We start from the raw sequence: 20395 nt of genomic DNA on the forward strand, positions 1-20395 counted from the left end.
TATTAAAAAAGATTAAAGCAGATTTAATTAAATTGAAAGATCTTCCATTAACTTTAATTGTTCGAGTTAATTATATTAAGATGAATATTTTTCCTCGTATTCAACATTTATTTCAATCAATACTGTGTTCTCTTTCAAAGAGTTTCTTTCAGGATTTAAATAAAGTTACAAGAGAATTTTTATGGAAAGCTAAACTACCATGGGTAGCATTAAATAAACTTACTTGGAAATATGCATTAGGTGGGCTTAATTACCTCATTTTCAAAATTATTATGAAGCCCAGTTGAACTTTATTAGTAGATTGATGGAGATGGCCTGTATTTCTGAAGTTGAGGTGTATCAATTTATATTTTGATGGAATGCAAATTTGTTGAGGGAATATAATATGCCAATATTAAAACATCTATTAAAACTATGGATTAAAAAAATAAGATTTTAGGATCAAAAGGTAAATTGTCAATTTTAACTCCATTATATAATAATCAGCTTATTTCTTTTTCAATGTTTAATAGTCATTTAAAGAGTTGGGATTCTAAGGGTATAAAAACATTACAGGATTGTTTTGTTGAAGGACAGTTGCTTTCTTTCACTCAATTGAAAGAGCGTTTTGATATTGCTGAAAATTTTTTATTTGTTTATTATCAACTTCGATTTTTGGTGAAAAATATGTATGGTAGAGAGATGATTTTACCTGTATTGATGGAATTTGAGTCTTTGATTTCTTCTATACCAAAAAGGGGTTATATTTCTGTTATGTACCAAGTATTACAAGACAATATAGATAAGTCGGAATGGGAGAAGTCTAAGCTTAAATGGGAAAATGATTTACCTTTTGTTTTTCCTGAAGACTACTGGGCAGATATGTATCATGATAGTGTTAGTAAATTGACAAATGTGCAGTATGGAATGGTTAATTTTAATTTTCTACATCAGTTGTATTTAACCCCAGAGAAATTGAAAAAATATGGTTTTAGTAATTCGGATTCTTGTTTTAGATGTAGTATATGTAGTAGAACTTTTTTACATGCTGTTTGGTCTTGTGTGCATGTACAACCATTTTGGCATGAAATTAAGTTAATTTTGGAAAAAAATTATATAATTTTATGTTACTATTAGATTCATCTCTTTTTTTTAATGGGTTATATGGTTCCTTAAGGGGATTAAGGTTGGATAAATTTCAAATTGCATTTATATATTTAGCATTGTCTGTAGCTCAAAAATGTGTAGCAAGTACATGGAAAGATAACATAGTGATTAATATAATGCGATGGCATAATGAATTGAAAGCTTGTACTGTTATGGAAAAAATTATATATAATCTACATGACAATTATTCTTTTTTTTGTTAATATTCCATTTGGAATATATGCATTTGGATATATTTTGATTTATTATATATTTTTAGTTTCTGTTTATATATTTTTAGCTCTCCTTAAGAGAGTTGTCTGATGGGGTGGGAGGGGGGTGGGGGTTTGATTTATTTTTTTTTCTCTTGTTTTTTTCTCTTTTCTTTCTTTTTGTGTTTTTTTTAAATTATTTAAAAAAAAATATATATTCATATAAAATTTTCTTTATGGAATGTATTTTGTATTACTATTAATGATTCTTCAAGTAAATAACATTTTAAAAAAAGTTCAAAGTTCAGATTTATTGTTGAGTACATACATGACATCACATACAACTCTGAGATTCTTTTTCCTGTAGGCCAGGCAGAATTTCTACTTATTGGTAGTGCAAAAAACTGAACTCAAGAAAATATACGTCTACAAAAGAGAGAAATGTAAACAAGGAAATAAATATAAATAAACTGAATGTGCGATACAGAAAAGAAATATTCAATAATAAATAATGTGTAAAGTGAGTGTCCTTAAATAGGTCTCTGATTGAGTTGGCTGTTTAGGAGTCTGATGGAGGAGGAGAAGAAACTGTTTCTGAACCTAGTGTACAAATCTTGTGGCACTTATACCTCTTTCCTGATGGCAACAGCAAGAACAGAGCATGTCTTGGGTGGTGTGGATTCTTTTTTTAAATACTTAATTTTTTTTTCCATAAATATATTAAGATAGTCTTTCAACTTTTATACATTTAAAATGTATATTAAATGTTTAAAAACAATGTAAAAAGAAAAATTTCCACCCTTTTTCCCTCCCCTCACCCACCATCATAAGAATATAACTTTGCATACCATCAGAGCTCTCATTTCTTTCATAATTATTTTTTCTGGGCTATCACATCTTTGCATACATTGAAGAGTCAGGTTTACATTTGGATCCCAACATAATATAGTTTCCATATCTTAATGAAAGTGTCATTTTTTATGTTTTGTTACAAGTGATTTTCTCTATTGGCATACAACTACACACCTCCCCAGCCCATTGAGCAATAAGTAGGGAAGAGTCAGACTTCCAAGTGATTACTATACACTTCTTGGCCACAGCCAGGGCTATCTTCACAAAACAGATATGAAATTTAGTCAATTTGTTGCTCACATCCATAAGGTTGCCCAGAAGGTACAGCTGAAGATCATATGTGAATGCCACTCCTGTTATTCTTGTTAGTGTTTCAGTGATATCATGCCAAAATAGTCTTACCTTCACATTCGACCATGTAGAATGTATAAAAGCTCAAATTTCAATGCCACATTGAGTGCACATTTCAGATATTTCAGATTTTGATTTATGTAGTTTTTGTGGCATAAGATGTAATTGATGTAGAAAATTATATTGAACCAGTCCACATCTCACATTAATTGGTTGATGTCATACTGTCCAAACACCAGTCAGACCAGCATTCTTCCAGTTTTGTAACACCTAGATCCGACTCCCACCTCTCTCTCATTCTTTGTAGGCCTGGTTTAACACTTTCGCGCTGAAGAGCAGAGAGCATTTCCAAGTTGAAGCATCTCCTCCACTTCATTACTTGAGGGTGGAGCCATTGTGGGACCTCATCTCTCTAGCTAGAAGAAACTTACCTGAAGAAAGGAGTAGATTATTCCATTTGACATTTTATATTTCTGTTCAAAGGACATGAATAGCCCTTCTTCATAGAAATCTTCAATATGTTTAATTCTTTTCTCATACTAAATATTTAAAATTCTATTGCCCAAGTTCACGGGCAATAGTTCATCCTGGCACATTGGTGCTTTTATTAATATCCACACTTTATTTCCAATACTCTCATTAATCTCATGCCAAATTAGAATAGGGTTATCTGATTATTTTTCTTATTATTCCATTTATAAATGAAATTCTTCGCTGTGTTCTCTCTCATTGTATGTAGTCCCATTTGGATCCATGAGGAAGAATTCCCTTCTTTGATAGAGGATGAGAGGAACCTCACCTGGGCTGCTAAATAATATTTTTAAAAACTCTGGTAATCTTAATCCTCCTGGACCTATATTCCCACATCAATTTTTTTTAATAGTGATCTTAGGCACTTTGTTATTCCAAAGAAATTGTCTTATATGACTATTAAGTATCTTTTAAAAAGTTCTTAGACAAAGAAATTGGCAACGATTGAAAATGGTATTGAAGTCTTGGCATCATTTTTATTTTCAATTAAAGTAATAGGCAGGTTCCTCCATCTTTTGAAGTCTTTCTCTTCCTTTACAAGCAAGGGAAGATAGTTAAGTTTGTTTATATTTTGTAGATTATTATCTACCATATTCTTAAATATTTAATTCATTTCATTTTCCATTTAAACCGGCTTCCTTTTTGACATCTTTCATAATCAAAAATTGTTAATGGCATAATTTCACTTTTTTTTCCAAATTAATGTTATATCCAGAAACTCTCCCATATTTTTCCAATGTGTTCTGTAGTTTGGTCAAAGACTCAGCCAGGTCTGATAAGTAGAGTAGCACGTCATCTGCAAATAAATTGATTTTATGTTCTTCTTGGGCAACTCTAAATTCCTTTATAATTTCTGCTAATGGTTCAATCGCCAAGGCAAAGAGGCTTGGAGACAGTGGCCACCCCTGTCTACTGGATCTACTGAAAGGAAAGATTTATAACATTTGGCCATTAGTTAGAATTTTAGCTTGTGGTTTATGATACAGAGTTTTTATCCAATCAATAAATGTTTGGCCCATTCCATATTTTTCTACTAGTTTGAATAGGAATGGCCACTCTAGTTGATCAAATGCCTTTTCTGCATCTAATGATACAATTATACGGGTTTATTTGGACAGCCAGATGAATTATATTAAATAGTCTCAAATTATTTGCAGATCGTCTTTTTTTTTAAATGAAGCCCACCTGGTTTGAATGTATCAGTCTAGGTAGATAATCTCCTACTCTATTGGCTATCACTTTTGCCAAAATTTTGTAATCTGCATTTAACAAAGAGATAGGTCTGTATGATGACAGGTTTAGCAGATCTCTATTTTTTTTTTGGTAGTACTATAATAATAGCTGTTGAGAAGGATTCTGGAATAGTCTTAGTTTCCACTGCCAGATCTAATACCTCCATAATGAGAGGTATCAAAAGATCTTTACATTGTCTATAAAACTCAGGTGGGAAACTGTCTTCTCCTGATCATTTATTTGCTTGTAATGTATTCAAGGATTTTTTGATCTCTTTAGTGAAGGGGGCATGTAATTCCATCTGATCTCTATCTTCCAATTTTGGCCATTCAATTGCCGAGAGAAATTCATTTATTTTAGTAGAATCCCCTCTCAAGAATGATTCATATAGCTTTGTATAGTATTGTTGAAAAGTATCATTGATTTCCTTCTGATTATAATTTGTCAGGCTCTGTTTGAATTGCATTTATCATCCTTGATGTCTCCTCTATCTTTAATTTTCATGACAAAACTTTATGTGCTCTTTCTCCCAATTCAAATACTTCTATTTTAACTTTAAGATAGTTTTTTTCTATTCTCTATATATTTATAAAGAATTATATTTCAATTTTTTATTTACCAAAGTTTTGCATTTTACTTTCAAACCCATTCTCTGGTATTCTTTATACAATTCCATTAGTTCTTTCTCCAGGCCATTGACTTCTGCCATATACTTTTTTTTTCATATATGAAATTATCTGCCCCCTTAAGTAAGTTTTTGATGTGTCCCATATTTGGAAACTTTCATTAGTAGAGGGTTTGTTTGTTTCACAAAGCAATTCTATTTGTTCCCTGATAAAATTACAGAAATCTGTCCTTTCTCAACAGTATAGAAGTAAGATACCATCTGTATACATTCTCTTGCTTCTCAGGCATCGTTATCATTAAGGTCAGAGTTACATGGATAGAGAGTAGACTGGTTAGATATTCCGTTTCAACCACTCAATTTTTCAATTGTGCAGACATTAAAAACAGATCAATTCTTGTGTACGAGTTATGAATCTTTGAGTAGATGAGTAATCTTTCATTGTAGGGTGTAACTATCTTCATACATCTATCAGGTTTAAATCTTTCATAAAAAATAGAGTAACTTCCGTAGCTTTTGCCTTTGTCACTCTCTTTGCTGATTTATCAAGGATGGGGTCCAAGCAAAACTAAAAATCTCCTCCAATCAATACATTTTGTCTACCCTCCACTGTTTTTAAGAAGTCATTTTGTATAAAGGATTCATCATTAAAATTTGGAGCATAGAATTCTGCCTATACCTAATAAAGTGCCATTACAAACCTTCCCACTGGGTCAATGGATGTGTCTTCGACCAACACTGTTATATATTTGTTTATTAAAATTGCTACTCTTCTCACTTAGGTATTAAAAGATTTCTCCCACCCTTTTTAACTTATTGCATTTTGATTTTTGTAATGTATGTTTCTTGTATAAAAATTATATCTACCTTTAATTTTTTTAAGTGTGCTAAAACTTTTTTCCTCTTTATATTTCCATTTATCCCATTAATATAATAACTGATAAATTTTAATGTTCTATTACTATTTACATTTGTACATATTCAGCTCTATCGTTAGACACTTTTCATTACTTAAACAGTAAAGTGATTTTTCCCTTTTTAATAAATGCATGTATTGCCGCTGCTCTGACAGTAACATAATCAAGAAACCCCAGAAGCCATGAAAAAAGTCTGTGGTACTGTCTGAGTAAGAACCCCCTCCCTTTAGCTTCAACACCATTTTGAAAATATTCTCCCTCTTAAGTCGGAGTATCCACCCTACTACTACTTTGCTAAATATTTACTCTCTGTTGGGCTTTCCCTATATCTTTCAATATTACTTTAAATAACTGAATAACTGATAATAGACAGTTCAAAAATATAGCTATTGTTTTACTTTTTATGTGATTTTTAACATTTACAGTTCACTTTATCTCTATTTTTGTTCTTTTTGCTTTTTTCTTTTTCTTCTTTCTGGCATCTATTTTTGGGTCCCCTTTACAGTTCTTGTAGATATCTTCTACTTCCTTTACTGTTTTATAATATCTTCAGGGTCCCTCTGTTACACTGAATCTGAGATTGCTGGGCACAGCATTGCATATTTTAGATTCCATGGTCTTAATTGTCTTTTAACATTGTCATATTCTTTTGTTTTACTTTATGTGCTCTTTAGCACTTAGGCCCTGAAAGAATTGTACCTTTCCTCCTTCCTTCTCGACTGGTACATCATTTTCCCTGCCGTACTCCACTGCTGCTCTCAATGTTGCCTCCTGATCCTGGTAACTCAAAATTTTCACCAGGACCAGTCTCTCTATCAGTTGTTTTTCCTTGAATTTTCCCACTCCCAGCACTTGTGGGATCCACTCTTCAAAGAAATTCACCGAGTCCTTCCCCTTCGTCCCTTCTCTCACCCTAATGATTTAGACATTCTTTTTTCTGCTTAAATTTTCCATGTGGTCGATTTTGTTCAGCAACAGTTGTTTATCCACTTTCCACTTCTTTGTATTTTCCTCCAGGGTTTTTAATTGTTCTTGAGAAATTATCAGGTCATTTTCAACCTGGCCCGCCCGAGTATTCAAGTCGTCAATTGCTGTCGTCATTGCTGTTATTTTTCCTGCCCCTTCTCTTTGTACATTTTCCACCTTGGAGAATTGTTCACTCAGAACCTCCATAGATTCTATAATTTTTTGGAAATCCTGTGTCAATCCCCCACTTCCTTGGGTTTGTGCCGACATTGCGGCTGCACCTTCTTCATCACTCCCTTGTGGACTTTCTGTTGACGACTTCAGTGACTTTTGAGCTTCTTCAGTTTTATTTTTCTGGGTCTTACTCTTCTTACCCATCATTCCTTTGTTTTTAACACTAATTTTTTTAATGACTTTATATTGGTCTTAATCAATCTTCACAGAGAGCTCTTCCAACCTAAATCTGTCTTGGTCCTCAGCCTGGGCACACCCCCCCCCCCTCAAATAATTACATTCTTTAACATATATTCAATTTCTTGATCTACCAGTCTGTACTTTTCAACATTAATTTGATATGGATGTTGTTTGACAGGCTTTGCATATCCAACATCAACCTCATGACAAGTCATTGGGGTCTCTCGAGTAGTCATGTCTGGAAACAGGTTCCTAAATTTTACAAGTAACTGTTTCATCTGCTCCTTTTCCTGAGGCTGAAGATGAGCCAATTTAGCATCCAAATTCTGCAAAACAATCGAATTAGACAGATGAACTGGGACAATGTTTTGTTTGAAGTGACCCTCACAAGAGTCCTTAGTTCTGTTAACAACCAATACCACTGGTGAAAGTTGTTCCATGATTAAAGCCAAGTTCTCAAAATAAAGTTTTAACATGTTGACATGGCAACTCTGCGTTTTACGTCTCCAATCAGGGGTTCTAACTACATAGCTGACTTCATTCACCTTTGACTCTATCTCATATGGGCCTGAAAATTTAGCCCTAAGGGCAACAGAATTTGTTGGAAAAAGGATTAACACTTTATGCCCCCAGTTTAAAAGTTCTCATCCTAGCCTTTTGGTTTGAGCCGTTTTCAAATTCTCTTGAGCTAGTTTACAGATTTTTAAACAATCTGTAAACTTTGAAACATAATCTAATAAATTCAACTGCACATCCTCATTAACCCATTGTTCCTTGAAATAATAGCCAACTGGAACTTTCTTAATTTTATCATCACAGAAAGCCTTCAGTAAGATCTGGATCTCTGTTCTGCCCCACTATAAACTCTTATCAGGATTATAACAAATCCTTACTCTTGGGTATAACACCAGAACTCTGGTCCAATAAAAAAGGAGGTAAAGATTTTGGCAGGTCATTACAACCTGAGTGCTGTTTTATGCTATCACAGATTCTGGTCCTGTGAAATCAGTCTGCATTGTCAACCTTTTTACCCATTCACTGTGCAGGCTGGATATGTATTTGAATCTGTCTTTGTCTCATCAGTGACTGGTTTAGCTGTCAACTGCATTGCAGGGACAACTTTACCCTCTGCAAGGACACTTCCTAATACTAATGAGACCTCCTCCACTGTTAAACGTGATCAGATCCCAATTGTAACAGGTTCATCAACTAATTCTGATTTCAACATTATCCTGTGCAGAGGTATCAACTTCGGATCATCCTCCAAACCTCAAACCAAATTTATTTCACCCATGGCAATCTCATCTCCAAACTCCAAAATATTGACCAACATGAGTGACTGGGTGGCCCCTGTATCTTGAAAGATTTTCACTGTTACTTGTGGTGACCCTTCCTTTACTGAAACCAACCTCTCTGATATAAAATAGTTGAATTCATCCCTAATGATACCAATAGATTTGGAACCCTTTTAACTTCTGTGTTTTCCATCTCTTTGAATACAGGCATCTGGTGCTGCCTCCTTTTCTCTTTTTCTCAGTAGAGAACAATTTTCTATCACATGACCAGGTTTCTTACAATAGCGACAAAGGGGATCTGAAGGTTTTTCCTTTCCTTGATACCCTTCATCTTTACCCCTAGCACTAATTTTTAATTTATTTTCTAACTTACTTGGATAGTCTATAATACCCTTTTGGAAGGATCTACTTTTTTTTGAGGTTTTTTTAAAAAATTTTTTTATTTTTCACACTATAAACCACATTGATCAAGATACATACATTTTCCTTTTCAAATATATACAATGTCGTTTTCTCCCCCCCCCCCTCTTCCCATCCCACCCTCCCTACCTCCCCTCCCATTCATTTGAAGTTCAGAATCTAAGATACATTAAACCCGTCAAACAATGTCACTCAATAAAAACAAACAAGAATTTCCACTGAGTCAATTCTTTTCATTCCCTTCTCCTTCTGTCATTTTAGGTGGTAGATGTCCCCGGTAGGTTTTCTCTATTGTGTTTCATGTATGGCTCCCATATTTGTTCAAATATTGTAATATTATTTCTTAAATTATATGTTATTTTTTCTAAATTTATTCATTTCTATATACCATTGTTGTATTCTCAAGTTATCTTCTAATTTCCAGGCTGACATAATACATTTTTTTGCTACAGCTAGGGCTATCCTAACAAATCTTTTTTGTGCACCATCCAAATCAAGTCCAAATTCTTTGTTTTTTATGTTACTTAGGAGAAAGATCTCTGGGTTTTTTGGTATATTATTTTTTGTGATTTTATTTAATATCTGGTTTAGATCTTCGCAAAATTTTTTCACTTTCTCACATGTCCAGATTGCATGAATTGTTGTTCCCATTTCCTTTTTATAGTGAAAACATCTGTCAGATACTGTTGGGTCCCATTTATTTAACTTTTGAGGTGTAATGTATAGCCTGTGTATCCAGTTATATTGTATCATACGTAACCTCATATTTATTGTATTTCTCATAGTTCCTGAGCATAACTTCTCCCATGTTTCCTTCTTTATCTTTATGTTTAGAGCTTGTTCCCATTTTTGTTTAGTTTTATTATTTGTTTCCTCATTCTCCTTTTCTTGCAGTTTAATATACATGTTTGTTATAAATTTTTTGATTATCATTGTGTCTGTAATCACATATTCAAAATTACTTCCCTCTGGTAACCTCAGACTGATTCCCAATTTGTACTTCAAGTAGGATTTCAGTTGGTAGTATGCCAACACTGTATCGTGAGTTATATTATATTTATCGGAAGGATCTACTTGATACAAATATAATCTTGTATGTTAAAGTAAATTCACCTGCTAATTTAGCAAATTCCTGCTACGTTTTCACTCCCTTTTCATTGAAATATGCTTTTATGTCATTTGGAATACACCTTTTAATGTTCTCAACTAACACCAGCTCTCTCAGTCTGTTATAATCATTTTTTTTGATGTGCACCATCTGTCAAAGCACACAGCTTTGTCATATGCAAAATCCATATACAACTGGTTCACTGATTTTCTCAAATTCCTGAATATTTGTATACAAGCTTCTGGAACCAATTTTTAAGTCTTAAGCATAGGTTACTTTACAGTCTCATAATCAGCAGCTTGTCTGAGTATAAGGGCAGAGCATGCCTGTTGGGTTTTCCCTTCAATCACACTTTGTAATATGAGGGACCAATGGTCTTTTGGCCACTTTAAACTCTTAGCAACTTTCTTAAAATGCTGGAAGTATTTATCAATCTTCACTTCATCAAATGGAGGAATTGACCTACTTCCCTACTGGCCACAAACCTCTCACTATAACCAGAAAGTGAAACTCCTTCTCTCCTCTTCTCTCTCTCAAACTCCCTTTTGCTTCCTTCAATCTACGTTTTTCTAACTCTAACTCAAGTACACATAGATCAAACTGCTTTTGTTCTCTCTCAATCTGCCTTTGCTTCTCCTCTGCCTCAAATCTAAGTTTTTCTAATTCGATTTGTTCCACTGGTGACCAGTGCTCAAGGGATTTACTCTCGGGAAATTGTTTTAACTCCCCCTCTCCAAACTTCCCCAGTGCTATATAGTGTTCAATTATTCCTCTCTGGATCTCTGCCTTTTTCATCCATGGATTTACTACCGCAAGTTACAATTTTTGGGCAATAGCCACTAACTCATTCTTTAAGGGCTAGTACTGGTCGCAGCTGGTACTAGCCCTTAAAGTGACAGTCACTAAATGAAACAGGAACTCATAAAAGTGTGGAAATTGCAGAAGTGTGCTCAGTAATAAAGCAAGATGTACAAATTTATAACTTTGAAGAATTCTTGCTGGAGAAAAATAATAATGTATTCAGCATCTTCTCTGAAGAAGTGAATGCTAGGAAAAATTGGATGGTTCCGCCAAAAGTAAAAGAGAGGTCACACTGCCGATAATGACAGCAATTCTACACTAAAAATAAGTATGGTGTTGGGCAGATACTGAATGAGATCATTTTGGCCTAACATATGTTGCTTTGGCTTAATGCTCCGTTGAGCTTCATAATCACTTGCCTTGCTTTTGATACATCACAGACGATGGAAAGGCAGACTCTCAAGGAAGCTGACAGTAAAAACAAAGATAGGAAGTGCCTGGGTAGTTCAGGAGTGCAAACACAAGTCTGCATCAAGAAAGGGTGTGGTTATACAGAGATACTACTAAAGGAATTTTGAAGCAGGCAGAGATAGAGCAATTAATGGGGAAGCTATTGCTGAACTTGGAGAGAAATGGTTCAGTTGGTCAGAATAGTCAAGTCAGATCAAGTTTAGATTAGTTTATTTATATAGAACATTTAAAACACCTCACGTTGACCAAAGTGCTGCACATCATAAATTACATCTTAACTTAAGCAGCTATTTAAAGCGAGGTTTAGAATTCTACATACAATATGGTATCAATCAACAATCACTTCAAAATGCTTCAATGGAAGAGTTAAAGGAGGGGTCTGATTTGATGGATAGAGGAATGTTGTTCCACTATTTGGGGGGGGAGGAGAAACAATAGCAAAGGTGTAATCTCCCTGAGTTTGCGATTTGAGCGTGGAACAACCAAGTGCCCTAAATTGGCCAATCTGAGAGGTCTTGAAGTGGAGTAGGAGGGGGCTAGACCATTAATGGCTTTGTAAACAAACTGGAGAACTTTAAAATCTATTCTGAGCCATAGAGCCTTGGTTCAGCATTCTGAACCAGTTGCAGACGGAATTATGACGACTGACTAATTCCCATTTAAAGAGAGTTAGAGTAGTCTAAATGGGAGAAAATGAGGGTGTGGATAGCTTTCTCGAGGCTTTTCAGTGACAGGAATGTTTTGATTTTGGCAATATCACACCAAGGGATTTGATGTGTGGTTTAATGAGGGTGGATGTTACCAAGGGTATTGGAGATAATTTTGGTGGAGTTGGATGGGGGGGGGGGGCAAATAGGATGATCTCAGATTTGCGTTTGATTAGCTGCAGGAAGTTTTGAGCCATCCAGCACTTTTGTGTCCTCCAAACAGTTGTTGAGGCTAGTTATCTTTGCTTGATCATTGGGCTTCAGGGGGAGATGGAGCATAGCAATAGAAGGAGATACCGCTTTTTTGGATGATATGGCTGAGGGGAATTATGTATAAGGAGAAGAGAATGGGGCCCAGAATAGACCCTTGTGAGACCCTGCAGGAAAGGATATCAGAGGAGGATGAAAATTTGCCCATGTTGACTGAGAAAGTCCTATCACAGTTCTGGGCCGTGTACTAAAAGGCCGTGGTGAAGGTGATCAAGGAGGCCTCGGAGGCCAGATTAAAGGCTGTTCTGAGAGGACTTTCAAAAGAAATAGGAGAGAGGGCAGTGGCAGATCTGACAGGGAGAGCCTCTAGTGTGGAGAATATGGTGGAACACCTGGAAAGTCAGAGGGATATCTGGAATAAGGAAAGGGAGGAAATCCTGGAGATATTTGACAGATTTGAAAAGTTTAACAGAAGAAAAAAATGTTAAAATTGTAGGATTAAAGGAAGAGGTGGAGAGGAATGATTTGATCAAATTTGTACAGGATTGGATATCAGGGGTTCTGGGTGAGGACAAGGTAGGGGAAGATGTGAGGATAAAGTGGGCATGCAGGTAATTTTTTTCCCCAAGTTGAGTCCAGGGCAATGGCCATGGTGAAATTTGAGAATTTCTGGGACAGGGAAAGGGTTCTTCAAACAGCGGCCAAGGGGGTGAAGACAAGGGAGGGGTGGGTCCAGCCAAGTTTAGGAGTAACAAGACCCCTTTCTTTCCAGATATCAGCATAAAGTTGCAGAAGTGAAGGAAACAGTTTGATGAGGTGAAAAGCATCTTGCAAGGCAAGGGGGTGGAATATAGGTTATTACACCCGCCGACATTAAAGATGATATTGCCTGGGGGGATAAAAAGTTTTACACAGAGGCAAAGGAGGTGATGAGATTCGTCATATCTCTAGAGCTCACCTGAGAGGAGGGGAAATAAGCTGGGAGATAGGGTTGCTGGTTGGGGAATTTTGCATATATATTACTGTAAGTTTACTGTAGTTCTGTCTAAAATTATAATATGTTATTTGGGGATGTAAATATATGAGAGGAGCTCAGGGGTGATGTGGGTGCTATGGGCACATCTCTGTTTGGTAAGGGAATTTGCACAAGCCATAGGGTTAGTGATGCCAAGAGAGGAAAGGGGGGTTTTGTGGGACGGAAGGTGGAGGTGGGGTAAAATTGGGAAGATACATTGTATTATTTATTTGCAGAATTTTTTTTCCTTAATTTCCTTTAATTTACATATGTTATGGATGGGTGCAGAATTCTGTGTTCAAGGTCTGATGGGGAAAAGGGGGCGGACGATAAGGGCCAAGGGAAGACCGGAAAGGTGGGGGAAGGATATTAGGATGATGGATCAGATAATTAAGGTGGTAAGTATGAATGCCTATGGGATTAATGGTACGATAAAGAGGAAGAGAGTCTTGGCACACTTTAAAAAGATGCAATTGCCAAATAATATAGCTAGACTGCTAAGTGTTGTACATCTAGCATGGTCAAGGGCAGATCCTGGAGAAGCCATAGCTTTGGATATGGAGAAGGTCTTCGATAGATTGGAGTGGGATTTTCTGTTCAGGGTGCTAGAGAAATTCGGTCTGGGACAAACATTTATCAATTGGGTCAAGGAACTTTACCATTATCCTCGAGCCAAAATTATTACAAACGGACAGATATCTCCTTGAATAGGTCAAGTAGACAGGGTTGTCCTTTGGCCCCAACGCTATTCATACTAGCTATGGAGCCACTGGCGGAAGCCATTCAGCAGAATCCAGACACAAGGGGGTTCAAGGTGGGTCAGGTGGAACACAAAATCAACCTTTTTGCTGATGATGTGTTAGTATATTTGATGAATCCTGGGGATTACGATCAGTATATAAGTAAGAGTGAGTTTGAGTGCCTGAGGGAAGGCATAAAGTACTTGGGGGTCAAAGTAGATAAGGACTTGTGTAATTTGTGTAAGCTTTATTATATTCCTTTGCTCTGGAATATTGAGGAGGACCTAGCTAGATGAAGTACTCTGCCCATTACATTGATGGGCAGAGTAAACTGTGTTTAAAATGAAAGTGATACCAAGGCTCCAATACCTTTTTCAGTCGTTATCCATTGCATTGCCTCATGGATTTTTTTTAAGGTGCTTAACTAGTGTTTCAGGAAGTTTTTGTGGAATGGGAAAGTGGCTAGAATCTCCATGGATAAGTTAACATGGGATTATAAATGGGGGAGGAGTTTGAGGGAGAAGGGGCCTCAGCATGGGTGCAGATTGGGCTGTATTTGTTAGGTGAAGAGATAGCCGAAGAATTTATTTATAAATGGGATGTACAACTACTCTCAAAGAAAATGGTTAACATGTACTTCTTTCTTTGGCTTGGCTTCGCGGACGAAGATTTATGGAGAGGTAATGTCCACGTCAGCTGCAGGCTCGTTTGTGGCTGACAAGTCCGGTGCGGGACAGGCAGACACGGTTGCAGCGGTTGCAAGGGAAAATTGGTTGGTTGGGGTTGGGTGTTGGGTTTTTCCACCTTTGTCAAAACATGTACTACAGACATGGAAAAGGATAAAATAAGGTATTGGATGGAAGGTGGGGATATCCCCCAAAGCACCTCTGACTCAGAATAATTTAATACCCTTGACTCTGGATAATAAGATCCTGGACACCTGGTGCCAGAGTGGGATCAGGTGTATCGAGAATTGTTATGAAGGGGGCAGCTTATGTCATTTGAGCAATTGAGAAACAAGTATGATTTCTCCAACAGAACATTCTTCTGCTATCTGCAAATAAGATCTTTTTTGAGGGAAAAACTGGGACCAGCTATGACCCTGCCTGAATGTAGCGATATGGAAATTCTCATACAAAAGGGGAATGTGTATAAATTTATATTTAAGATGTATTACATATTTCAAAGTGAGGGCCAAAAACTGAGCCAACAAAGGTCAAGTGAGAGATGGGAGTCAGACTTGGATACAACAATAAATGAAGAATGATGGCAGTACCAGTGTCTGGACAATGTGATGGGGGTTGACAATGCCAGATACAGGATGGTGCAGTATAATTTCCTGCACCACTTATTCCTTACACGACAGAAACTATATAAATCAAAGTCGGAGATTTCAAAAATGCATTTTAGATGTGGTGTGGAGGTGGGAACTTGTATCCACTCTACCTGGCTGATTTCAAAGGTGAGACCCTTTTTTGAAGACCTCGGGGATTTTCCACAGGACCTGGAGATGTTTCTCTTGGGGGATATTGGAGAAATGCAGTTTAACTGACTAAATTCCAAATTTCATTTGTGAAGGTCGCTTTGGTGGTAGCCAGGAAGTGTATTGTGGTTTTATGGAAGTCCTACTCCTGGCTAAATATCACATGATGGAATATGCGTCTTTTCTACAAAACTCACCTAGTCTAGGTTCATTTATTTCAACAGGTGTTTCACCAGCTTTTGCAAAAATTTTGTAATATGCATTCAACAATGAGATAGACCTATATGAGGCAGGTTTCAGGGGATCCCTGTCTTCTTTTTGGTATTACCATAATGATCACTGTTGAGAAAGATTCTGGGAGGGTATGCATCTCCGCCGCCTGATCTACCACCTTTGTAAGGAGGTGCAACAAGAGGTCCTTGAATTCCTTGTAAAATTCAACAGGGGATTTACCCACCTGTAAAGAGCCCAGAACATGTTCCATTTCACCTTAATAAACAGGGTACTCAGCCCCTCTTGCTCCGCCTGTTCTAAGTTTGGCAAGTCCAATGGGCGCAAGAACTAATTTATTTTGGCGGGATCTCCCCATGACTCTGATTTATAAAGTTTTTCATAGAATTCTTTAAATACGTCATTTATTTCTTTTGGCTTGTGTGAGATCTTGCCTTCCCATCTGAATCGCATTGTTTGTTCTGGAGGCTTCCTCCACCATCACCTGCCAGGTTATGGGCCTTCTCCCCCAGCTCATAGTACTGTTGTCTAGTTCTTAGAATCAACATATCCTATATGTTTGCAGCATATTGAACTCGAGCTTTTCATTCACCACGTTTCTATACTTCTCTTTTGTGCCCAACCTCTGATAGTCCTTTTCCATGTGTGTTATCTCCAATTCCAGATCATTAACCTATTTCATATACTCTTTTTTAACATTCTTGGTGTACTCAATTATCTATCCCCTTAAATAAACCTTCAATATGTCCCATTTCAGGAAGTTATTCTCAGTAGAGGGGCAGTTCACCGCATTGAACAAATCTATCTGAGCTCTCACAAAGCTACAAGATTTTGATTTTCCCAACAGCATCATGTTCAGACACCATCTATACTCTGGAGCTTGTTTATCTGGCATTAAGATTGATACCACCAGCAGCCACCCTGTATTCAGGTTCCACTATCCAACCCTCCAGTTGGGCTGACGCCAAAGAAAACAAATCTATTCAAGTGTTGGAGTGATGTTGCCGCAAATAAAAGGAGAAATCCCTCACTCTCGGATTCAACCTCCTCCAGATCTCTATAAGATTCAACTCTTTCATGAAGGCCAGGATGGACTTGGTTGCTCTAGCCCTTGTGACCTTTTCTGCTGATTTATCCATGGCCAGATCCAGACAAAAATTGAAATCCCCTCCAATCAACACCTTCTACCCCACTTCAGATACTTTCAAAAATATATCTTGTATAAACGTTTCATCAGCATAGTTCTGGGCATATATATTCATCAGAGTCCAGGATTCCAAGTATATTTAACAATGCATCATCACAAATCTCCCCATGGGGTTGGTGACCACCCTCTGGACCACCATTGGAACAGGATAGCTACTCCCCTGGCTCTGGAACCAAAGAGGATGATGCCACTTGACCCAACTACCCCTTCTTCAACTTTATGTGTTCTTGATTCGTGAGGTTAGTTTCTTGTAAAAATACTATGTCTACCTGCATCTTAGTATTTTAGCTATGCAAATAAATAAATAAATATTGCTTTGCACATATAAGAGTCTCGGATGGTTAGTGTGAACAGTTTCTTTGGTCATTCATCATTCACACTGCCCATGGGAATAGTCAATTGCATAGATTTCGAAGAGCCTGTTTAAAGTGGTTTGCCACTTAAAGGAACAAGATCCAAAGCAAAGGCAAAAAAGCCTTCCAGTTCAGGTAGAGAATTGGAATAGGTTCAAACATTTTAAAAAAGACACCAACAGTCTTTTAGGATTAAGTCCCAGATGTACAGGTTAAGTCATTTAGGCAGCTGAATATATATGTTCCAACTAAGAAGCACTTGGAAAGAGCACTTCATTTCAGTTGAAGTAAAATACCAGGGTGTAGTAGTCAACAAGACTAAGGCATTCAAAGAAAGAATAAAAGTAATCGCAGACAAATCTGATGATTGTTACATGATAATCAGTGTGAAGACACAAAAATTGCTTAACAAAAATAATTTTGTTCTGTGCTATAAGCAAAAATCCTTGCTATACCAGAAAAATAGGAGTTTTAATTTGAATTGTCAGAAGACTACTTCTCAAAAAGGTTTTCTTGGAATGGTCCATCCTCAGTAAAGGTATCACTTTAGAAACTTCTACACCAGTGGTTTTCACATTTCTTTCCACTCACATACCACCTTAAGTAATCCCTATGCCATTGGTACTCTGTGATTAGTAAGGGATTACTTAAGGTGGTATATGAATGGGGGAAAAAGGTTGAGAACCATTGCTCCAGACCTAAATGTTATTGAAATATTTTGTTTGATCCATTTCCTTTGGAGTTATGAAACCATGCAAATCAATTAGGTACAATTAAACCAGTGGTTTTCAAACTTTTAAATAATTCCTTACTAATCACAGAGCACTTATGGCATTGGGATTACTTAGGTGGTATGTGAATGGAAAGAAAAAAGTTTGAAAACCACTCATTTAGATCAAAATTAATTAATCTTTGCACAATAAAAGTTCCTTAAATCAGCAATAGATAAATGACAGTTGAGAAATTGAGCTTTGCAGTACTCATTTTTAAAAACATTATAATACTGGAAACTTTCTAAGGTACATGTGCATTCTTCTGAGAGGGTGGTCTGAACATATTGATTACAATGAATACTTGCGGGCACACATCTGTGGACTGCTAGCAGCCTGCAGGAGATTAAGGCCTCAAAGAATGCCAATGAGCCAGAGTTTTTCTGGTAGTAACTTGCAGGCCTGGCCATGCCGGAGATGTCCCTATGTGGGAATGTGGTGTTTGGGGGCTGCTGTGGAAAACTGTGGCATGATGATAGATGGAAACTCTGACAACACCCTGGTGAACTCATTGTCTGAATATGTAACAGGCCAGCAATTCACCGAGGGAGAAGCTCTGGAAGGTCTTTCTGTCAACTAGCCGTTGTCCCTTCAGATCCACGAGCAAGCAGTGCGCGTGGAAGAAGTCTGCACCCAGCAATGGTTGTGATACTGCAGCCAGAGTAAACGTACATGTGAAGCAGCTGGGACTGAATTGCAAGGGGGTAGTCCTCATGCCATAGGTGTGGATGGTGCTGCTGTTGGCTCCTGTGAACTCCGGTCCAGTCCTTTTGGTTCGGGTATCATGGCTCGAGGGAAGGACTTTGATTTCCGTTCCCGTGTCTACTAGGAATCTGTGGCAGGAGTCTCCATCCCAGATGTATAGGAGGGTATCACGGTGGCTAGCCGCCGTAGCCATCAGCACCAGCTGGCTCTTTTGTTTACCTGGAATGAGCATGATGGTTGGCATTGGCAGGCCCCGGATCCCCACTTATGATGGTAAAAATACCAAGACTCAGAAATGGTGTTGTCTCTTGGTGTGGGAGTTTCAGGTTTTGCCTCCAGGATGTGGTGTGGCTGGGCTTTCAGTCATGGTGCAACATTGATCCTGATGCTGGCTGAGCCATTTTGTTTGGCTGGTATGCTATGCGAGTGAAAGAAACATGTCTAGTTGAGCAGAGTTTACTAATTCAAAATTGTGTGCTTAAGTGACCCAAGCTTCCAAGCAACCCTCGCTTTGCCCCGCACTGAGAGTCCCCATGGATGCCACTGGCTGTGGATTCGCCCATGACAACTGGAGCCCATTCGCTTACCGCCACCACAATACATTCAATAAAAGTTAATTTAATGCTTCTCCAACTTCCTATGTCTACAGCAAATCTGAAATTATCCTTGTGTTGAGCTTGAATTGTATATCATAATCTCTAATTTTATTTCAGGAAGTAAACCTTCTGAAAAAAAATTGTTGACCAGTGTAATTTGTACATATTTGAATAATCAGGGCCTAACTTTATTTGACATATTAAGCTGGTACTTATCAAATAAGTACAACAAAATCTTGCTTTTCCATGCACATGAATATTGACTCTCCTGGCAATAAGTTATCTTGCAGTGCAATATAGCTGAATATAGTTCTGACAGCAACTTTCTGATTGTTGCATTGAACTTCCCTTGGGCTAATATGACAAGCTACTGATTAACATACATCAATTTATTGGTAAACACTGATATCCTCATTGTAATTTCTAGGATATAGTTTCCGTCCGATCTGTGAAATGGTTCATTTTTGCTGAATATTGTGTGCTTCATTTGTCTTTTATGATTGAACCAATTAGCTTTGCAATCTAAATGAATTTGATAACACCCATTTCAAACTGTACAGCACCATGAGGCTGATTTAATTTCATAAACAAATTCTAACCAATAGTGAATTCTTGAGTGATATAACTGTGAAGGAGTGGGCATTGATGAAAATGCAGCCACAAGATCATAGGGCAATATACTGTATATCCTCTAGGTATCCTGTTAAAATAGAATTCAATGGCCTTTGAGACTTCAATTATATATTTTCTACATAAAATTAAATTGCAAATAACATCTATTTCTCATAAGGAATAGTTCTCATCCTGTGAGATGCACCCCTCCCGTCAGGTCCAGGAATGTCTAGGATTGTGGATATAATTGAACATAGATCTTAGAAGTCTACAGCACATTACAAGCCCTATTTTAACAATGGCCTAGAATTTCCCTACTGCAGAACACTCAGTTTTTCTCAATTTCATGTATCTAATAGTCTCTTAAAAGATCCTATTGTACCCATCTCCACCATCATTGCTGGCATTGCATTCAATACACCCACCACTCTCTCTTACATACCCC

The 20395-nt window shown here is 37.1% G+C and overlaps 1 long non-coding RNA gene across 16 annotated transcripts in view; it reads left to right on the forward strand.

Moving 5' to 3' along the window:
- LOC138738794 (uncharacterized) overlaps window positions 1–20395 on the forward strand; it is a 321374-nt gene that overhangs the window by 70432 nt on the left and 230547 nt on the right. The gene's annotated exons all lie outside the window — the stretch shown is intronic.

The sequence above is a fragment of the Narcine bancroftii genome, chromosome 7, assembly GCF_036971445.1.
Source record: "Narcine bancroftii isolate sNarBan1 chromosome 7, sNarBan1.hap1, whole genome shotgun sequence".
Taxonomy (NCBI): Eukaryota; Metazoa; Chordata; class Chondrichthyes; order Torpediniformes; family Narcinidae; genus Narcine; species Narcine bancroftii.